This window comes from Capricornis sumatraensis, chromosome 5 (assembly GCF_032405125.1).
Source record: "Capricornis sumatraensis isolate serow.1 chromosome 5, serow.2, whole genome shotgun sequence".
Taxonomy (NCBI): Eukaryota; Metazoa; Chordata; class Mammalia; order Artiodactyla; family Bovidae; genus Capricornis; species Capricornis sumatraensis.
Window position 1 is genome coordinate 54,960,987 of NC_091073.1, and position 6,850 is coordinate 54,967,836.

The following is a 6,850-nucleotide window of genomic DNA, read 5'->3' on the forward strand; positions in this document are numbered from 1 at the left end:
TGGGTTTGCTTGGAGAGTAAACGGGATCATGTGAGCAGTGTGTAGTCCAGTCCCAGAGGCAGAGGAAGAAGTCAGGAAATGGTAGGGCTTATTGTTTACCTTGAACCCAGACGTGCGTGGATGCTCAGTCATTCTGTTGTGTCCAACTGTCTGTGACCCCAGGGACTGTAACCCACCAGGCTCCTCTATCCATGGGATTCTCTAGGCAAGAATACTGGAGTGGGCTGCCATGCCCTCCTCCAGGGGATCTTTCTGACCCAGGGGTCGAACCCAAATCTCCTGTGTCTCCTGCATTACAGGTAGATTCTTTACCTTCTGAGCCACTAGGGAAGACTGAACCTGGACAGTTTCTAGTAAATGATGTCTGGGGTCCACTTAACATGGAAGTTATAGGGAAGATTGCAGTTTTGGAGAATCAGGTGTGTGTGTGTGTGTGTTCAAACGAGGACTCCTTTGAACCAGGAATCAGTGAGGACCAGGGGACAGGGCCAGGTCCCCCTATCTCTGTATCATATCCTCAGAAATTTTAAAGATAAGGCACTGGGAGGGATCAGCTGAAGGATCCTCCTGAAATGAAGCTTCAAGAATAAAGATAGCAATCACTTCCAACTGAAATACAAGTTCCTTTCCAGTTATATTAATTGTACCCAGGGCCTCTTTAGTATTTTTTTTTTTAATCACTCAGTTGTGTGTATAGCTATGCTAATTTTCAGGCTAATTATGCCCTGAAGCCCAGGAGAAGGGGTGGTGAAGGTATGGTGAGGAAAAGGGACTTGGGTTGGGCAGGGAAACTGAGTCCCTCAGCACGCACACCAGGCCTAGTTCCTGAGCTTCTCTTCTGCAGCACAAAGTCAGACATGCTCAGCTGCAACCTAGATGCAGGACTCAGTGTCCTGAAATGAAGGCTTTGGCGAGGTGTGGGCCAAATAAAAAGCTAATGGAATACTTGCTGAAAGAGTATTCCAGGACTATCATTTATACCATCCTGAGATGTATAGCCCAGCTGTGGTAAGATGTTAAGTAGAAAATAAAGTGACAATTGAGGTGACATCTACTTAGAAAAGCAACAATGGAAAGAAAGACAAGCAGTGGCAGCTGGAAGCTTTGTACTGCATCAGGGGTACTCAACATACTTCAAACTGTCTTTCTTCAATAGTGTTCAGACATAAAACAAAAATGTGGGCATGTAAATAGTAGACCCCTTTCTAAAATTTATTCTAAAAATAAATCCTTTGATAGCCTTCCATATGGTTCTTTAAGTGTCTAAAACACAGTCCATGTTCAGTACATAAACTTCTTAATGAAAACATAGGGCAAAATGTACCATTTTGCCTTTTTACACCACATCTCAAATATTCTTATTTTCTCTGTAACTGTGAAAAAAACCTCACTGCTGCTGCTGCTGCTAAGTCACTTCAGTCGTGTCTGACTCTGTGTGACCCCATAGACGGCAGCCCACCAGGCTCCCCCATCCTTGGGGTTCTCCAGGCAAGAACACTGGAGTGGGTTGCCATTTCCTTCTCCAATGCATGAAAGTGAAAAGTCAAAGTGAAGTTACTCAGTCATGTCCGACTCTTCACGGCCCCATGGACTGCAGCCCACCAGGCTGCTCTGTCCATGAGATTTTCCAGGCAAGAGTACTGCAGTGGGGTGCCATCACCTTCTCCAAAGAACCTCACTGAAAGTCACCAAAAAAGAGAAAAACACCAGAGATGAGATCTTCCTTTTGAAGGCTGAAAAGGTGCCATTCACTGCTGATGTTATTGAACAGCTAATAAAGAATTTATTGATTGTAATATCTCACAACATAGTGCCATATCCATATACATTTAGTCACCTGCCTGAGGATGGTAAGATAATATCATGGTCCACCCTGTATTCAGAGGAGACTGAATCTGATCTCTTAATGAAAAGTTGCCAGTAGTATTTCATCGTAAGCAAAATATCTTTTTATTTTGACTTGTAGAATGGAATTTCTTTTCTATTTCTTCTTAGTGTATGTGCTCAGTTGTATCTAACTCTTTGGGACCCCATGGATGTAGCCCACTGGATTCCTCTGTCCATGTAATTTTCCAGGCAAGAATACTGGAGAGGTTGCCATTCCTACTCCAATACTTCTTAAGACCCTACATTTGTCTTGCCTTTGAAAAAAACCAACTCATGCACATGCCCTTTTTGTACAGTTTTAAAAAGTAACAAGTTCTTACATATCAAAATAATTAAATTTATTTTTCCTGTTTTGCATCATGCATTTGGCCTAACGTGTTGGAATAAAGGGGACACAAGGGATTATGAATACATACCAAAGTTCTCCAGAAACAGTCTCTTTCTCTTAAGAGAATGATCTAAATTAGTCTGGATACTCTTCTTTGAAACTATGCCATGAAATTATTGCCATCATATTCCCTTGTATTTAGTTAGTTTGAATTAAAATAAACTCAATTATATTGTGAGATAGTCTTTTTCAAACAAGAATGTTCAACATAATGCTTCATAGGAAGGCGGCATGTCTACTCATTTTTGGATTTTTTTTTTTATATATATTCATTGTGTTAGTCAAGAAACACTTAGCTGTATATAAATAAAATGGCACTGGTTTGGGTGGAAATGGTCATTTGTGTGGATATATTTGACTCCACCCATGCTCAGTCTAAGAATGGGCCACAGGACAGAAATGCAGCTGGAGGCTCCCTGGGGATCTGGGGCCTCACCAGGAGGAGCTTCTTACATGGAGAGAGGGTAGGGGGTAGCTCCAGGGTCTGGCCTTGGACTAAAACCTCAGTGATGTTATTAGATGAGAGCATCCTGTCCCAGGAGTGAACCCGTGTCTACACCATGATCATAGCTGGGGCCTGAGCCAGACTTCAGTGTGTGATTTTAACCTGAGAAATGCTCTCCCCCCAAGTCTTGGGCTGGACCAGTATGACTTGGCTAGTCTCCCTAGGAGGGCATGTCCCCCTAGATGTTGGCTTTCAGAGCAGAAACAAGAAGAACGAGGATGTGCCTTGAATGTGCCCTGTGGTCGGACTGTGAGAGATGAAGCCTTGACCTCAGCCGTGAAGCCCTGCTTCACTCTGGGACTGGATGGATGGAGTGCAAGGTCTGGATCTGCTGGGTGTGTGTGGGGGGAGACACCTGCTCTTCATGCTCACATTGCTGAACAACCCTCTGCTATTCACCTGTCACACTGTCATCTGATTTACTATCCCCTAGTAAGTCTTGCTCAGGTTGACTCTAAAATCATTTAGTCCCTTTACAGAGTCTTGGGTGACTCAGTATATGACACTCAATTGCACAGGTCAACCTTGGTCTTCTGTGTCTATTTTCTTGTGAGAAAAAAGCATCTCACATCTGTCCATGCAGATTGGTTCAGGGACTGGGTCTTGTGTCCTCCCATCTACACTGAGAAAATGAAACCAAGAAGTACCACCCTCAGTAAGTCACAGATTAAGGAAGAGCACTAGTGGCTGGAGGAATGTCAAGGATGATCTTGGTGCTGCAAGGAGTCCTGTCTGCTCTTTCCTTCAGGGTCGAGGGCGTGGTCGAAGGTGCAGCATCTGAACATTCTGGGCATAAGTTTCCCAACTCACTTAGGAGCGAATTGGAGGAACTGTATATTTAAATGGGCTTCCTTGGTGGCTCAGCAGTAAAGAATCTGCCTGCAATGCAGGAGACAAAGGAGACTTGGGTTTGACCCCTGGGTCAGGAAGATCCCCTGGAGGAGGGCATGGCAACCCACTCCAGTATTCTTGCTTGGAGAGTCCCCATGGACAGAGGAGCCTGGCAGGCTGCAGTCCATAGGGTCGCAGAGTCAGACACGCCTGAAGCAACTGAGTATGCTCTTGCATATACTTCCATAATGGGGAACCATGACCCACAGCCTAGTGTGTTTGATAACAATTACATGCCTGTGTAAAGAGATCTTTCCTTCCATTAGCTGTGACCTTTTGAAAGTGAGTAAAGTTGGTTGTGGTTTAACTGTGCTTATATTTTTTTGACACCTCAGCTACCCCTTATACAGTCTCAACCAGTAGGGCCTGTTTGACTTTAAACAGTTTTCACAAATCAACCAAAATGTGGTTTTGAGCATGTGAACAAAACGGAAGCCTGAGAGAATGAAACCCCATCAGCCACACCAGCGCCCTCCTGCTGCCACTCAGGCTGCCACCCCAGCCCCACTGCCCTCCCCTCTCCACCCCTCCCAGGCCAGCACAGCCCAGGGCGAGAGGGGCAGGAAGTTGGAGACCACAGGAGACGCTGTCCAGTATGATCCTGGCTGGGAAATCAGCTGCACAAAACTTATCAGAGATTTGCAAATTTCCCCTTGTTAAAATTTCTATTGCTTCCTTTTTAAAATTTAATCTTTATTTTATAGTAGCGTATAGTTGATTTATAATGCTGTGTTAGTTTCAGGTGTACAGCAAAGTGATCCAGTCATGCATATACATATATCCATTTTTCTTCAGGTTCTTTTCGCATATAAGTTATCACAGAACACTGAGCAGAGTTCTTGGTGCTATGCCATAGGTCCTTGTTGATCATCTGTTTTATATTTAGCAGTTTGTATATGTTAATCCTCAACTCCTAATATATCCCTCCCCCAACTTTTCCCCTTTGGTAGCCATAAAACTGTTTTCTAAGTCTGTGATCTATTCGTTTTTTAAAATATAAGTTTGTTTGTATCATTTTTTTTTGGCATTCCATATATTACTATTGTCATACGATATTTGTCTTTCTCTGGCTGATTTACTTCATTTGGTATGATAATCTCCAGATCCATCCATGTTGCAATAAAACTACCATATGATCCAGCAATCCCACTCATGGGTGTATATCTGGAGAAAACCAGAATCTGAAAAGATACTTGCATCCTAAAGTTCATCACAGCAGTTTGTACAATAGCCAAGGTGAGTTTCCCCTCTTGGCTTCTGTACTTACTACATTATTCTTCCCAGTGAATAAATATTTCCAAATCTCTAAGTTGAGGGCAATGTATTTTACCTAAAGAGGACAGATCAAATTAATGGGAATGAAGGGCTCAATCTAAGGGCTTCCTCATAGCTCAGTCGGTAAAGAATCTGCCTGCAATGCAGGAGACCAAGGTTCGATTCCTGGGGTGGGAAGATTCCCTGGAGAAGGAAATAGCAACCCACTCCAGTATTCTTGCCTGGAGAATCCCATGGACAGAGGAGCCCAGCAGGCTATGGTCCATGGCGTCACAAGAGTTGGACAAGACTTAGCAACTAAACCACCATTGTTTATCTGGTTGGTCTCTTTTTGTTTTCAAATGGGAACCTTTGTTTAATTTCCTAAGAACTTGTTTCATACACACTGAAGCCGATTATACACAAAGAAACAAATAAAAAGCTTTTCCAATTTTAAATAAGACAGTGTTTCAGTTCTAATACATAAAAAATTTCCTTTAAAAGGATTCATTAGAGAAAATAGAAAATGTACACTAACCTATTTTTTCTTCCTTCTACCGTGAATTTAACTGTTTGTTTTATGTCTATACTTACAGAAATACACAGAAAAACATAAAATGAGTGTCCTGTTTATTAATATTATTACTCAGTAGGAAAAATGGTTGAAAGACATGAACAAATATTTCAGCAGAAAAGAAAAAGAAGCTGTAAAACCACACACATAGAATAAGGCAGGATTTCCACCATGTTGACATCCAAGGAAGTAGGTATGTTGAGACCAGAGTAGGAAGCTTGTATACACCCGTGGTGGATTCATGTCAATGTATGGCAAAACCAATAAAGTATTGCAAAGTAAAATAAAGTAAAATTAAAAAAGAAAAAAGAAAAAACAGATGTAACCACAAATTCTTAAGAAAATTCTCTCTGAATCCTTGGAGGAAGCCTTTAGGAAAGAGCAGTGTGTGTTTTGTCCTGCTGTAGTTTGTTTTTTCCCAGCAGAAAGTGAATCAAGGGAAAGCCATGTGATACTAGCTTACAAAATGTGAGCTCCAGGTTCAGAAAAAACCTGAAGGACTCGTATTTACAAAACAGCGATCAGGAAGAGACACATTAAGCTCTCCAGCCTATCCACTGAGAACTTTAACTGTTGCTTCTTCCAGGGGTTCTTCAGTGATTAATGGGATTACCTGATGAACAGTAGAAACGGAGTCTCTGTTCCATCTACATCGAATTTCTTTGCAGGGAAGTAAGCTTAGCAATGAATCTCAGTGCATTTGTGTACGTGTGGAATCTGTCCCGACAGTAGATACTAATGTTGAGAACTTGCCTGGACCAGGCCTCATGGACTCAGCTAATCGTCACACTCCAGGAGACCGGGCTCTGTAACTTCATTACACAGAAGAGGAAATGATGACACAGAGAGCTCAAAGAGCTGTCTGAGATCACACAAGTGCTAACACAGACCCAGGGTTCAAACCCAGGCCCTCGGGGGTCAGAGTCTGCATGCTTCATCCTCCGCCCGACGCTCCCCTGGTGTTGGTGAGGGTCTCATCAGGGTTAACACGAGGACCTGGAGTCAGGCCTGTGAGACCCTAGCACAGATGTGAGCACACACAGTGCAAGGCATGCTGGGTGTTATATTGTCACTATCCGAAAGCCCCAAACCAACGATTTTGCATCTGGTGACTCTGAAAGAGAAGGAACACAGGCACCTTTGTTCAGCTCCTCTTGGACCGGCTCCACCGGTCGTCTTGGAGCCAGTGCCCCGGAGAAAGCACCATAACTACCACCATGTCAGTGAAAGACCTAGAAACGCGGTGTTGACCACTATTACAATCAGCACTGAATTTGGTAGCTTGATTGTCATGCTGTTTCTCACCTTGGTTAGATTCCATGAAATTAAAGTACACAGACAAAAGGGGGCT